Here is a 16,242-nt window from a genome sequence, read left to right as displayed (position 1 = left end):
GCCTGTGCCCGCCTGCCCCATGGCGCCCCGACCCCGGCGCGTCGCCGCTGCTCCCGCTCGCTGGTCCCACCCGGCCCCGCGCCCCCGATCCCCGCGTTCGGCTGCCAGCCTAGGCGCCGCCGATTGTTTTTGTTTTCACGGGAACCGACCGATGACCTGGTTCTCCCGGGCGGCACCAAGCGCCGCCGACCCGAGGGGAGCTAGAGAAGGAGGAGAAGGAGGCGCGGGCCGTACCAAGCGCACCCTCGAGGGGGGTACAACCCGGCGAGCGCGGGCGGAGGAACGCGATGAGCGTCCGCTTGCGCCGCCGCTCTAAAGCTGTGGGCCGTACCACGCGGGAGGCGTGCAAGGGAGCGGGAGAGGGTGGAGCAAGGACCCAATTGGTCCGAAGAGCTAAATAGGGAACTTTGGAGACAGCCCCAGAGATTCGAGAGCTCTACAACTACGCGCTCCGTAAACAAGAGGGTGGAAACCGTCCCGAACCACTCCGCCCAGAAACGGGAAAACGAACCAATGGGCGCCGGGAATACGTAAGGAACAAACGTTCTCCAATCCCTGACCGAGGCGTAACCCTTCAGCCAATCCGAGACTAGGGGCCAAACCAATAGACTCGCTGTTGGAGGGGGTGACTTGGAGAGCATCCCGGTAAGCAAGTCGTTTCTGGAAAGCCAAGAGGGAAAACAAGGCAGAAATAAAAAGGTCTATTTCCCGTAGGACTTCGCTCTAGCCCTGAGTTATTTCATTTGCCCATCACTCCTGGGGGTACTGTCGTTCCGAAGTTTTGGAAGACGGACTTTCCGCCCCGGAGGAAAAATCAAGCCTGGCCAGGAGTGGTGGGTGGTGCTGCAGGCGAGGGTCGCTAAGGAGAATGAAAGGCGGGGGTGATTCTGGGGCGGGAGAGGGGGACTGCTTGCTGGCCGGGCGCGGTCCGCGGTGCTGTCTCGACTCTTGCGACACCGGAAGGTCACACGCCTCACACCTCCACCCCCGCAGGCCTCGGCCCTTTGGCCCCTAGGCCTGGAGCCTCTCCTGACCGATTGCCTCACTCCGCGTGTAATGCGGGCAGCTTCGCGGAATGCAAATTCGCGTCGGAGATCCTGACGGCCTGGCCCCTGCCTCTTCGGCGCCTTACTCCTTTGAATCGGATGGAGTAACCCCCTTTGCGCAAATCCTTTCCTTAGCTTGCCGTGGCGCCTCCAACCTTGGCCTATACCTGCTTGCCCACTAAGCTGCAGCTGCACGAGGAGCCAAGCTGGTTCTTGCTTCAGGGCCTCTGTCCTTAGCTTTTCTTTGGCCTTGGAAAGCTCTTCCACCTTGTCATCCCCCTTGTCATTAGCTCACTTGTCCCACAGAGGGTCCTCCACCGACCACACTAATGTATCTTCTACCCTCCCGCACTCCCTCCTCCATTGGATATAATAAACTATATCATTTATTATAATAACTATTATACTCCCAGTTTTATTCTTTTCGCTCTACTTATTAAAATCTGAAATGATCGGATTAAATTATTCGTTTACTTTTCTGTCTGCACCTCTTCAATAAAGTTCCACGAAGGCAGCCCCCTTGCCCGTCTTTTCTGTGCCTGGAACAGTGCCTGGCAACATAGTATGAAATCTTTTTTTTTTTTTTTAATTAAGGTAAAACCTCTTTGAGCCTCAATTTCCTTTTTTTATAATTTGGAAATAATCAGAATTAATAACACTTCACATCATTGTTAGGAAAAGTGAGTGAGATAATTTGTGTAAACACCCAGAAGCACATGATAACCACATGATAAATAGTGATGGTGGTTGTTACTATTGTTGGCAGTTCCCAGGAGTAAATCTGAGATGGCAGTTTAAAGTTGGTCTAGCACCCAATCCTGTAATTTATTTCTTGGTAATTCTCAAGGGCAGCCCCAACTGTTGCTGTTACATATCTTCTTTCTCTTCCCCACCTAACCTGATTTCCTTTCTCCTTTCTTGGCAGGTGGCCCTGATTCCAGCTTCACTGAGAAAGTGAAAAACATCCAACTCCAGCACCCTCTGCCACTCTTCTCAAAGTATGTCTACCTGTAGCATCCATTTTGTTAACTGTTGTCAAATACCTAAAGGAAGAAGAGTCCCTTCTCCCTTCCTAAGCTGCCAGCTGACCTAGGGACGTGGGGGAAACCTTCATGTAACCCTCCTCAAGCTGTTTCCCTTTTCCTCTCAGTCCTTCCATGGCCAAACTGCCCAAAAAAATCCTCTGCACTTGTTTCTCCAAGGATTTCCTTGATAAGCTCAGTCACCCTTTTCTCACTCTTTTTTTCCTTGACCTCCGGAATGGGTTTCTGGGTGGGTTCGCACCATCACTATTTATCATGCAACACATGAAAATTGTGACTCACCATCACTTTTAAAATTCTTCCTTCACCTTCAGGGCATTGCCATGGTATGGTTCAGTCACCCCTTCTCCCTTGCTGGCTCTTCTTTCTCATTTAGTCACCTGTGTGGATGAGCATTCGTCCCAGGTTCTATCCTCAACCTTCTCTTTTCCCTTTACCTGCTATACTGTGAGAACGCATTAAACTTGCCCCTCTCCAGCCTTGATGTGTCTCATAAACCAGCTTCACATTCCCCCCAACTAGCAAGACATCATCATCCAGAAGACTCGTTACCTCCAGTCAACATGTCAGAAACAGAATCCGTATTTCCCTTCTACAACAGACTTCCCTCCTCTTGACTCCTCAGTTTTTGTCAGCATTACCTTAACTCTCCCATGTTCCTCTGCCACTTCACCATCCTCATCATTAACTTACCTCTAGGATTCTTGAAAACCTTTTCCCCATCAGATTTCTTGACTCCACTAACCTGTTTCCATTGCCAACTACATCCTTCTCAAGATCCGTCTACTAAGTCAGCTGCTTTCAGTCACCCCAGAATTATTGGTGCTTCCCAGGATTTTGTCCTCATCAGTATCCCTAAGGATAAAGATTGTCTCACTCCCTTTTCCTTTCACCCTCCACATGTTCTGTTGAGTCTAACTTCCTAATGTCTTAAATGAGGCTTTTTCGTTTCTACATCCTTCACCTTCCTTAGTACTTTTGACATGTTTCCAAGGTTATAATTCCTTCTCCTACCTGCCTTTATCTCTTACCTCTACAGTCCCACCAGGTGAATCTTCATTCCCCTCAAAAGGTTGTTATAAGAATTAAATCAGACCAAAAAACAGAGAATTAAATCAGACAATCCATGTGAGGCACTCAATATAATAATGCCTGGCATATGGTAAGAGCTATTATTATCCACTGAACAGAAGTAATCACGACTCCCCATTACTGGCAGCTTCAAATCCTAATTCTCAGCTGCATGGTCTGCCCAGCATGGTGACACATCACAATCCCCCATCCAAACACTGGGCACTTTCACACTTTCAAGGTGAATTGAATACAGCTTCTTCATGCTTTTTCTTCTTCTAGAATGCTTTTCTTTATTCTCAGCTACTCAGATCCTCCCCTTTCTTCAAGTAACAGGACAATTCCTATTACTATTGATACCTTTCACTATTGATACCTTTCACTATTGATACCTTTTTCCAGATCTTGGTCTACCACTCCCCAATATGGTGGTCATCAGCCATATGTAGCTATTTAAAATTTTAATTAAAAATTTTTTTAATTCATTTTCTCAGTTGTACTAACCACATTTCAACTACTCAGTAACCACACATGGCTAGTAGCTACTGTCTTAATCAGCACAGTATGAACATTTTCATTGCTGTAGAAAGTTCAGTTGAACCGTACTGATCTAGACCATGACCATAGTAAAGTTACCAGCCACTCCTTTAACTGCTGGAGGACTTCACTGTTCAGTCATTTAATGCTTAAATGCATACTGCCCCTGTATTTTTAGTTAACTTTTCCAATGTGTTCCTTTTTTTCTCAACTAGATTGTTAGCACCTAGGTCAGGGCTGACTTTTCTTTCCTCTCCTATGATTTAATCAACACAGAAAAAGTGCTCTAGGTATTTGTTAAAGGAAAGAAAATAAACAAGAGAAGAGGTCTCAAATTTAACCAAGGAGAGAAAAATAGTAATTTTAAGGGCAGAGATCTTTATGTTCTCTCCTTACTTTGTATTGGCCCTTCCTACCCAGTGCACAATTGCTTTAAGCCTAAACCTTGATTTCTCAGAGAAGGGTCTGTAGAAGCAACAACCGAAAAAGTCCATTTTCAGAACAACTGCAAAATTATTTTTCTATGATTGCATTTTTACCACACAACAAAAAATAATTCACTCACACACGAACACCAACCAGCCAACAAACAAAAACCCCATCCAGTATCAAATGGACTCCTGTCCCATATTTTGTTCAATCTAGAGAACCTTTCATTTGCAATTATTCTGGTCTTTGCATTGGTCCTCCCCTCCACTCCAGATTCCTTTCTCTGTAACATTTAAGAAAACAATCCAAAGAAAGAAAGAAGAGGGGAAAAACCCCTTTGTCTTATGACCAAAATACATGTTCATTGTAAGAAAATCAGAAAATACAAATAGGTGAACAGAAATAATCGACCCGTGAAATCCCAAGACCCAGAAAAAAAAATCAGTTTTAACATCTGGGGTGAATTTCCAGCGTTTTTCCTGCATATACACCTAGACCCATATGTGAAGGGTACCCCTCGTTATGTGTAACTATTTTGTAAACCGCTTTTACTGTCCACTTAACATTTCTCTAACAAAAAGAAGTTTTTAGAATTGCTCATGCCATCTTTTTGAAATGTTTAATAGTTAACTATAACTTAGCATTCACCCTTATTCTCATATGTATTCTTTTCATTTTGACTTATTCTTAGCTTGAAAGTAGACAGAGGCAAGACAGAAAAAGTCAACATTTCATCTTTCAGATTTGAGAATCTATTGAAAAACTGCTTTAAAAATATGCTTTTATGCAAAATGCACTTTCAGATATGAGTAAGAAAGACTATGTTTATAATTGTAAAAAACAGACCTTGTTTAAGAGACCTTGCTCATTTACTGACTGTTCTAGCTGACAGCCAATATGAAAGTAAGGTTAAATTGACAAAATGCATTATTATGAAATGCTGGATTACAGAAAATAACATGCCTTTTCATCGTTTCTTTAAAAATCAATTTTCATCATTTTTAAGCCAAAAAAATAATCTCCACATGGACATTTCTGGAAATTGCTACTAAGAATAATTTAAGAAATGGGTGGACTTCCCTGGTAGCGCAGTGGTTAAGAATATGCCTGCCAATGCAGGGGACACGGGTTCGATCCCTGGTCTGGGAAGATCCCACATGCCCCAGAGCAACTAAGCCCGTGCGCCACAACTACTGAGCCTGGGCTCTAGAGCCCACAAGCCACAACTACTGAAGCCCGTGCGCTTAAAGCCCGTGCACCGCAACAAGAGAAGCCACAGCAATGAGAAGCCCGCGCACCGCGACGAAGAGTAGCCCCGACTCACCTCAACTGGAGAAAGCTCGCGAGCAGCAGCGAAAACCCAACGCAGTCAAAAATAAAATTAAAAAAAAGAAATGGGTGAAAGCATAACTACTAGCAAAAAATATTGATCTGAGTGTTTTTCACTTCTTTTATATCTCCTCTGTGGTTTGGGGCATATTGCCACTTACATGCCTGTTTGCCGACATGGATGATACTTGCCTGCCATAATGACCTACTGTTAGGGATTGGACAGGCAGTGTTGACAATAATGCCTTTCCTTCTGTATCCATTACCACCTTCTTTCCACATCACTAATGTTTGTAGAAGACAGCCTCTCTCACCAGCAAAGCCCAGCCCAATGTAGCCTTCACCCCTTCTGTAAGCCACTCACTGGTTGCCTTCTAGTTTAGATACCCCCTTATAGATCTCTACGAGGATGATATGTAGGCATTGCCCTCGTATATGACGTCCCGTAGGGAGGTATTTACACCTTTTGGACCTGTTCCCTCAAGTTTTATTGGTCTGAATCTTTTTCTTTTTGGAATCCTGGTGTCTTTCTTTACTTTGTTTCCTGCTCACTCTTTTGTGTGGTTTACCAGGTCAGGTGTAACCAGAAGGGTGCTAGCACTGTAACCCTGAAGTAATTCATTCAACCCCTCTCAGGCTCAGTTTCCTTATATGTAAAATGAGAAGCTTGAAATAGATGACCTTTAAGTCCCTTCCAGTTCTAGAATTACAGAGATGTCAGTGTTTATTAAGCAACTTGTGAGGTACTACACAGCCGAACAGGAATGGGTAGATGCACCCTCCCTGCTTTTGAAATCTTTGATTCTGAATCATTACTTCCTCATTATGGAAATGCAATGGGTTTCCCCCCCACCTTGGCTTTGTTTATTTATCCAAGTAATAATAATAGCCTCTATTTATTGAGTGCTTACAATATGCCAGGCACTTTGCTTTAAATGTATGATTATCCAAAGCAATCTTTTGAAGTAAATATTATTTTTATCCGTATTTTACAGATGAAGAAACTGAGGCAGAGAGGAGTTAAGTAATCTCTCGAAGATTACACAGCTAATACACAGTGGAGCTGGAATTTGAATTTGAATCTGACTCCAAAACCCATAAGCAGTGTACCTCAAAAAAGCAAAATTATGCTCCATGATTACTTGTTAACATGGGGTTTCTAATAAAACAAAAGATCATTTATACTAAGTAGTGTGGTTAGGTAATAGGAGTCTAGGGCTAAAATTCACAAAAATTGTAACATTTCTACTTAAGATTCTTTGGTAAGAATCTTAACCAAACAGCCTTTATTTTTTTTTTAAATAACAGTATCTACTTCACCCACCTTGCAATATCACTGAGTTATATATATTTATTTATAAAGTAATATAAATATGTTTTCAATAGTAAATGTATACATGTAATTAGTAAATGTATAAGAATATATATGTATATGTAGATATATAGAAAGTACTCTGTACACCATGAAGCCCTATAAAAATTTGGGGTGCTGTTATTTCCTCTTATTATGTATGCATTTGATTCATCTGTTTATGTATCTTACTATGCCTCTCTTCAGGGCAGAGTCTAGGTTGTAAAGATTCATGACTTTTGACAACCTGGGGGAGACTCCAGATAGTAAACTAAGCAAGTGCTTAAAAATGGCCTTTTGAGACTTCCAGTTCCACAAATGTGAAGTAATCCCATTCCTCCAGGCTGTTCCTAAAAAACTCTGGACATAGCACAGAAAACAAACATAGGAATGTTTTGAAAGGTAGGAAGAACATACATAGGAACAAACATAGGAATGTTTTGAAAGGTAGGAAGAAGTTGGGCTGCATAAGGGTCTTGGGACTTGAGAAATGCCATGGTGGTAAATTCACAGGTTTCCTCTCATATCTCAGATGGGGCACTGCAGAAGCCTTCAACCCAGCACCACAAACAGGCACAGACAAAAGCTCCAAGAAGAGCCCTCATCAATGAATGGAAAAAAGAATGGCCTAACAATGAAAACTTTGTTGGCAATATCCGTCCTACTCCAGCCAAACACACAAAAAACTGTATCCTCTCCCCCAAGCATGGTATCAGCAGAGCTGAACAGGGACTTAATTTGCACTCAACCCCCTTTACTCCATGGACGTGGAGGCAGCACTCCAATTCCTCTGCAGGATGGTTTTGGCAGGGCTGAGTCAGGAAGCTGATCTTCCATCTCCTGCCTGGCAAAAGCAGGTGGTGCTCCAATTCCCCCAGCAAGTGGTATCAAACATGTTGAGCAGGGAGCTGAGCTTACAGCCCCACTAAGAGGCAACAAGACAGTGGGAGTTGGCGCCCCGAGTGCACTGGGAAGTTGTCAGTGGAGCAAGGGAAGTGCTGAACTTCCACCCCACCTATTTGCGACAAGGCAGCATGAGTCAGTGCTCCACTTTTGCCGAGGTGGTGTTGGCAGGGCTTAGAGAGAAACTAAACATACATACCCAGCCGCCCATATGCTAAATCTCAACAGGGGACTGCCTGCTAAAGAATAAGGAAAAAGAAGACAAAAATGAAATGTGATCCAGAGCTTTGTTAATATGCTATCAAGAATGTCCACTATCCAATTTTTTAAAAAATTACTCATCCAACAACCAGGAAAATCACAACATGAATGAGAAAAGACAATCAATAGATGCCAACAATGAGATGAATCAAATGTTGGAATTATCTGATAATTATGTTAAAGCTATCAAAAAAATACTTCAATCATTTACAAACTTTCTTGAAACTGAAGACAAATAATTCAGCAGAGATATAGAAATTATTAAAAAAATGAAATGATAGAACTGAAAAATACATAAGTAAAATTAAAAGCTTGCTGTTGGGCTTCCCTGGTGGCGCAGTGGTTGGGAGTCCGCCTGCTGATGCAGGGGACACAGGTTCATGCCCTGGTCCGGGAAGATCCCACATGCCACGGAGCGGCTGGGCCCGTGAACCATGGCTGCTGGGCCTGCGCGTCCGGAGCCTGTGCTCCGCAACGGGAGAGGCCGCAACAGTGAGAGGCCTGCGTACTGCAAAAAAAAAAAAAAAAACTTGCTGTTTGGGCTCAATAATAGAGTAAAGATAGCAGAGGATAGAATCAGTGAACTTAAGGAACAGACCAGTAGAACTTACCCACTCTGAAAAACAGAGAGAAAATAGTCTGGAATAAAATGGACAGAATCTCAGTGACTGTGGGGTGTTTTGTTTTTTAAAGTAACAATCATATCACTGTAGTCACAGAAGGAGAGGAGAATGAGAGGAAGACTTAAAAAGTATTCAAAGAAATAATAGCTGAAAACTTCCCTAACTTGGCAAAAGATATAAACCTATGAATTCAAGTTGAACAAATACCAAATACTGTTAGATAAACCCAAAGAATTCTAATCTAAGACATATGACAGTTAAACTTCTGAAAAATAAAAAGAAAATATCTTGAAAACAGCCAGAAAGAAATGACACCATTTTGTATAGGGGAAAACCAAAACAAATTGCAGCAGATTTCTCACCTGAATCACAGAGGCCAGGAGGAAGTGGCACATTTTTCTTTTTTCTTTTGAATTTTAGAATTTTTTAATTTTTTTACACAGCAGGTTCTTATTAGTTATCCATTTCATACATATTAGTGTATATGTGTCAATCCCAATCTCCCAATTCATCACACCACCACCACCACTCCCCCTGACGCTTTCCCCCCTTGGTGTCCATACGTTTGTTCCCTATATCTGTGTCTCTATTTCTGCCCTGCAAACTGGTTCATCTGTACCATTTTTCTAGGTTCCACATATATTCATTAATATGATATTTGTTTTTCTGACTTATTTCACTGTGTATGACATAGATCCAGCCACATCTCTACAAATGACCCGATTTCATTCCTTTTTATGGCTGAGTAATATTCCATTGTATATACGAACCACATCATCTTTATCCATTCGTCTGTCAGTGGTCATTTAGGTTGCTTCCATGACCTGGCTATTGTAAATAGTGCTGCAATGAACATTGGGTTGCATGTGTCTTTCTGAATTATGGTTTTCCCTGAGTATATGCCTGGTAGTGGGATTGCTGGGTCACATGGTAATTCTATTTTTAGTTTTTTAAGAAACCTCCATACTGTTCTCCATAGTGGCTGTATCAATTTACATTCCCACCAACAATACAAGAGGGTTCCCTTTTCTCCACACCCTCTCCAGCATTTGTTTGTAGATTTTCTGATGATACCCTTTCTAACCAATGTGAGGTAATACCTCATTGTAGTTTTGATTTGCATTTCTCTAATAATTAGTGATGTTGAGCAGCTTTTCATGTACTTATTGGCCATTTGTACATCTTCTTTGGAGAAAAGTCTATTTAGATCTTCAGCCCATTTTTTGATTGGGTTCTTTGTTTTTTTAATATTGAGCTACATGAGATGTTTATATATTTTGGAGATTAATCCTTTGTCCATTGATTTGTTTGCAAATATTTTCTCCCATTCTGAGGGTTGTCTTTTTGTCTTGTTTATGGATTCCTTTGCTGTGCAAAAGCTTTTAAGTTTCATTAGGTCCCATTTGTTTATTTTTTGTTTTTATTTCCATTACTCTGGGAGGTGGGTCAAAAAGGATCTTGCTGTGATTTATGTCAAAGAGTGTTCTTCCTATGCTTTCCGCTAAGAGTTTTATAGTGTCTGGTCTTACACTTAGGTCTTTAATCCATTTTGAATTCATTTTGTGTATGGTGTTAGGGAGTGTTCTAATTTCATGCTTTTACATGTAGCTGTCCAGTTTTCCCAGCACCACTTATTGAAGAGAATGTCCTTCCTCCATTGTATATCCTTGCCTCCTTTTTTAGTTTTCTGGTGGCATCTTTAGGATTCTCTATGTATAGTATCATGTCACCTGCAAACATTGAAAGTTTTACTTCTTCTTTTCCAATTTGGATTCCTTTTATTTCTTTTTCTTCTCTGATTACTGTGGCTAGCACTTCCAAAACTATGATGAATAATAGTGGCAAGAGTGGACATCCTTATCTTGTTCCTGATCTTAGAGGAACTGCTTTCAGTTTTTCACCATTAAGAATAATGTTTGCTGTGGGTTTGTCATATATGGCCTTTATTAAGTTGAGGTAGGTTCCCTCTATGCCCACTTTCTGGAGAGTTTTTTTATCATAAATGGATGTTGAGTTTTGTCAAAAGCTTTTTCTGCATCTGTTGAGGTGATCATATGGTTTTAATTCTTCAATTTGTTAATATTGTGTATCACATTGATGGATTTGCATATATTGAAGAATCCTTGCATCCCTGGGATAAATCCCACTTGATCATGGTGTATGATCCTTTTAATGTGTGTTGGATTCTGTTTGCTAGTATTTTGTTGAGGATTTTTGCATCTATATTCATCAGTGACATTGCTCTGTCATTTTATTTTTTTGTACTGTCTTTGTCTGGTTTTGGTATCAGGGTGATGGTGGCCTCATAGAATGAGTTTGGGAGTGTACCATCATCTGCAGTTTTTTGGAAGAGTTTGAGAAGGATGGGTGTTAGCTCTTCTCTAAATGTTTGATAGAATTCACCTGTGAAGCCATCTGGTCCTGGACTTTTTTGTTGGAAGATTTTTAATCGCAGTTTCAATTTCATTACTTGTGATTGGTCTGTTCATATTTTCTATTTCTTCCTGGTTCAGTCTTAGAAGGTTATCCCTTTCTAAGAATTTGTCCATTTCTTCCAGGTTGTCCATTTTATTGGCATAGAGTTGCTTGTAGTAGTCTCTTAGGGTGCTTTGTATTTCTGTGGTGTCTGTTGTAACTTCTCCTTTTTCATTTCTAATTTTATTGATTTGAGTCCTCCCTCTTTTTCTCGATGAGTCTGACTAATGTTTTATCAATTTTGTTTACCTTCTGAAAGAACCAGCTTTTAGTTTTATGGATCTTTGCTATTGTTTTCTTTGTTTCTATTTCATTTATTTCTACCCTGATCTTTATGATTTCTTTCCTTCTACCACCTTTGGGTTTTGTTTGTTCTTCTCTCTCTAGCTCCTTTAGGTGTAAGGTTAGATCACTTCTCTGAGATTTTTCTTGTTTCTTGAGGTAGGCTTGTACTGCTATAAACTTCCCTCTTAGAACTGCTTTTGCTGCATCCCATAGGTTTTGGATCATCATGTTTTCATTGTCATTTGTCTCAAGGTATTTTTTGATTTCCTCTTTGATTTCTTCAGTGATCTCTTGGTTATTTAGTAATGTATTGTTTAGCCTCCACGTGTTTGTGTTTTTAAAAGTTTTCCCCTGTAATTGATTTCTAATCTCATAGTGTTGTGGTCAGAAAAGATGCTTGATATTATTTCAGTTTTCTTAAATTTACTGAGGTTTGATTTGTGACCCAAGATGTGATCTATACTGGAGATGTTCCATGTGCACTTGAGAAGAAAGTGTAATCTGCTCTTTTTGGATGGAATGTCCTATAAATATCAATTAAAGCTATCTGGTCTATTGTGTCATTTAAAGCTTGTGTTGCCTTATTAATTTTCTGTCTAGATGATCTGTCCATTGGTGTAAGTAAGGTGTTAAGGTCCCCCATTATTATTGTGTTGCTGTTGATTTCCTCTTTTATAGCTGTTAGCAGTTGCCTTATGTATTGAGGTGCTCCAGTGTTGGCTGCATATATATTTATAATTGTTATATCTTTTTCTTGGATTGATCCCTAGATCATTATGTAGTGTCCTTCCTTGTCTCTTGTAAAATTCTTTATTTTAAAATCTATTTTATCTGATATGAGTATTGCTACTCCAGCTTTCTTTTGATTTCCATTTGCATGGAATATCTTTTTCCATCCCCTCACTTTCAGTCTGTATGTGTCCCTAGGTCTGAAGTGGGTCTCTTGTAGACAGCATGTATATGGGTCTTGTTTTTGTATCCATTCAGCGAGCCTGTGTCTTTTGGTTGGAGCATTTAATCCATTCACGTTTAAGGTATTTATCGATATGTATGTTCCTATTACCATTTTCTTAATTGTTATGGGTTTGTTTTTGTAGGTCCTTTTCTTCTCTTGTGTTTCCCACTTAAAGAAGGTCCTTTAGCATTTGTTGTAGAGCTGGTTTGGTGGTGCTGAATTCTCTTAGCTTCTGCTTGTCTTCAAAGCTTCTGATTTCTTCGTCGAATCTGAGTGAGAGCTTTGCCAGGTAGAGTAATCTTGGTTGTAGGTTCTCCTCTTTGATCACTTTAAATATATCATGCCACTCCCTTCTGGCTTATAGAGTTTGTGCTGAGAAATCAGCTGTTAACCTTATGGGAGTTCCCTTGTATGTTATTTGTCGTTTTTCCCTTGTTGCTTTCAATAATTTTTCTTTGTCTCAGCGTGTTTCTCCTTGGGTTTATCCTGCCTGGCACTCTCTGTGCTTCCTGGACTTGGGTGGCTCTTTCCTTTCCCGTGTTAGGGAAGTTTTCGACTATAATCTCTTCAATTATTTTCTTGGGTCCTTTCTCTCTGTCTTCTTCTTCTGGGACCCCTATAATGCGAATGTTGTTGTGTTTAATGTTGTCCCAGAGGTCTCTTAGGCTGTCTTCATTTCTTTTCATTCTTTTTTCTTTATTCTGTTCTGCAGCAGTGAATTCTACCATTCTGTCTTCCAGGTCACTTATTCGTTCTTCTGCCTCAATTATTCTGCTATTGATTCCTTCTAGTGTATTTTTCATTGCAGTTATTGTATTGTTCATCTCTGTTTGTTTGTTCTTTAATTCTTCTAGGTGTTTGTTCTTTAATTCTTCTACGTCTTTGTTAAACATTTCTTGCATCTTCTCGATCTTTGCCTGTTTCCTTTTTCTGCGGTCCTGGATCATCTTCACTATAATTATTCGGAATTCTTTTTCTGGAGGTTTCCTACCTCTACTTCATTTAGTTGTTTTTCTGGGGTTTTATCTTGTTCCTTCATCTGGTACATAGCGCTCTGCCTTTTCATCTTGTCTGTCTTTCTGTGAATGAATTTTTTGTTCCACAGGCAGGATTGTAGTTCTTCTTGCTTCTGCTGTCTGCCCTCTGGTGGATGAGGCTATCTAAGAGGCTTGTGCAAGTTTCCTGATGGGAGGGACTGGTGGTGGGTAGAGCTGGGTGTTGTTCTGGTGGGCAGAGCTCAGTAAAACTTTAATCCACTTGTCTGCTGATGGGTGGGGCTGGGTTCTCTCCCTGTTGGTTGTTTGGCCTGAGGCGACCCAACACTGGAGCATACCTGGCCCTTTGGTGGGGCTAATGGTGACTCTGGGGGAGCTCCCGCAAAGGAGTACTTCCGAGAACTTCTGCTGTCAGTGCCCTTGTCCTCACATTGAGCCACCGCCACACCCTGCCTCTGCAGGAGACCCTCCAACACTAGCAGGTAGGTCTGGTTCAGTCTCCTATGGGGTCATTGCTCCTTTCCCTGGGTCCCGATGCGCACACTACTTTGTGTGTGCCCTCCAAGAGTGGAGTGTCTGTTTCCCCCAGTCCTGTTGGAGTCCTGCAATCAAATCCCGCTAGCCTTCAAAGTCAGATTCTCTAGGAATCCCTCCTCCCATTGCCAGACCCCCAGGTTGGGAAGCTTGATGTGGGGCTCAGAACCCTCTCTCCAGTGGTGGACTTCTGTGGTATTAAGTGTTCTCCAGTCTGTGAGTCACCCACCCAGCTGTTACGGGATTTGATTTTATTGTGATTGCGCCCCTCCTACCATCTCACTGTGGCTTCTGCTTTGTCTTTGGATGTGGGGTATCTTTTCTGGTGAGTTCCAGTGTCTTCCTGTCGATGACTGTTCAGCAGTTAGTTGTGATTCCAGTGCTCTCCCAAGAGGGACTGAGTGCACGTCCTTCTACTCCACCATCTTGAACCAATCTTGGCACAACATTTTTCAGGTACTAAAAGGAAAGGATTGTCAACGCAGAATTTTATGTCCAATGAAAATATTTTTAAGTAATGAAAGGGAAATCTTGGCATTCTTGTTGAAGGAAAACGAGGAGAATTTGTCACCCGCAGACATACCAAAAAGAATGTTTTCCAAACAAAGAAAACAAAAAAGAAAATTGGAACATCAGAAAGAAAGAAGGAACATAATAAGCAAAAAGATTGGTATGTACTATAGACTTTCCTTCTCTTCTTGGGTTTTCTAAATTTCTAAATTTACAGTGCAAGCAAAAATTATAATACTGTTTGATGTGGTTCTAAATGTATGTAGAGTAAGTATTTAAGACAATTATATGAAGAGGGAGGGCAACACATAAAGGGAGATAAGCTTTCTATACTTAACTTGAATTGGTAAAAGGACACTAGTAGACTGTGATAAATATGTATAATGTTATACCTAGAGCAACCACTAAAAAAAAAATTTACGAAGAGTAAAATTAAAAATACTATAGATAAGGGGAAAATGGGGAGTTACTGTTTAAGGGGTACGGAGTTTCTGTTTGGGATGATGAAAAAGTTACTGAAATGAATAGTGGTGATGGCTGTATGACACAGTGAGTGTACTGAGTTGCATATTTAAAATGATTAAATATGGGAAATTTTATGTTATGCATATTTTGCCAAAATTTTAAGCATAGGTAATTAAAATAGCTAATTAAAAAACATAGCAGTGGTAATCATTTTGCAATATATAAGTGTATCAAATCAACATGTTGTACATCTTAAACTTACAGAATGTTATATATCAATTATATCTCTGTAAAGTTGGGGAAAAACACTATAGATAAATCAAAATGTAATTCTTCCAAAATGTTCAAGTAGGAACTTCCCTGGTGGCACAGTGGTTAACAATCTGCCTGCCAGTGCAGGGGACACAGGTTTGAGCCCTGGTCAGGGAAGATCTCACATGCCGCAGAGCAACTAAACCCATACACAACTACTGAGCCTGTGCTCTAGAGCCCATGAGCCACACCTACTGAGCCCACATTCCACAACTGCTGAAGCCCACGTACCTAGAGCCCATGCTCCACAACAAGATAAGCCACCGCAATGAGAAGCCTGCACACTGCAACGAAGAGTAGCCCCCACTTGCCACAACTAGAGAAAAGCCTGCACACAGCAACGAAGACCCAACGCAGCCATAAATAAATAAATAAATAAATGTATTAAAAAAAAAAGTTCAAGTAATCTACAGTATGTCTGGGAAGAAGAAACCAGAGAAATAGAAAACAAAGAGAAGACACAGAAAGCAAAAAATAGAATGGCAGACTTAAGCTCTAACATATCATTAATTACATTAAATGTAAATGATCTAAATACACCAATTAGAGGACAAGATTGGCAGAGTGGATTAAAAAACATGACCTAACTATATTATGTCTACAATAAGCTCATGTCAAATATAATCATATAAGTAGACTGAATGTAAAAGAATTTTAAAAGATATACAAACATTAATCAAAAGAAAGTAGGAGTAGCTATGTTAATATCACATAAAGACAACTTCAGAGCAAAGAAAACTACCAGAGATAGAGGTGGCCATTATATCATAATGAAAGGGTCAATCCACCAAGAAGACATACCAATTAAAAATATGTATGCACCAGACAACAGAGCTGCGAATTATGTGGAACAAAAACTGACAGAGCTAGAAGAAATAGGCAAATTCACAATAATAGTTGGAGGCTTCAACACCCTTCTTTCAATAGTTGACAGAACAGCTAGACAGAAAATAAAGATATAAAAAACTTAACACCACCAACAACCAGTAGGATCTCATCAACATCTATAGATACCAACCCAATAACAGCAAAATATGCATTCTTTTCTTTTTAAAATTTATTATTTATTTTGGCTGCACTGGAGTTAGTTGTGGCACACAGGATCTTTGTTGTGGCAT

The 16,242-nt window shown here is 40.7% G+C and overlaps 1 long non-coding RNA gene across 1 annotated transcript in view; it reads left to right on the top strand.

Moving 5' to 3' along the window:
* The first annotated feature begins 643 nt into the window (after positions 1-643).
* Positions 644-16,242, top strand: part of LOC112398984 (uncharacterized) — a 43,926-nt gene continuing 28,327 nt past the window's right edge. Inside the window, exons 1-2 of the long non-coding RNA XR_003003133.1 lie at positions 644-699; positions 1,972-2,044. This is a non-coding gene — a long non-coding RNA (uncharacterized LOC112398984). The remainder of the gene's footprint in view (positions 700-1,971; positions 2,045-16,242) is intronic.

The sequence above is a fragment of the Neophocaena asiaeorientalis genome, unplaced genomic scaffold (genome assembly GCF_003031525.2).
Source record: "Neophocaena asiaeorientalis asiaeorientalis breed wild unplaced genomic scaffold, Neophocaena_asiaeorientalis_V1.1 scaffold114, whole genome shotgun sequence".
NCBI lineage: Eukaryota > Metazoa > Chordata > Mammalia > Artiodactyla > Phocoenidae > Neophocaena > Neophocaena asiaeorientalis.
The sequence above is the reverse complement of the archived record's forward strand: the minus strand, read 5'-3'. Positions and strand labels throughout refer to the sequence as shown.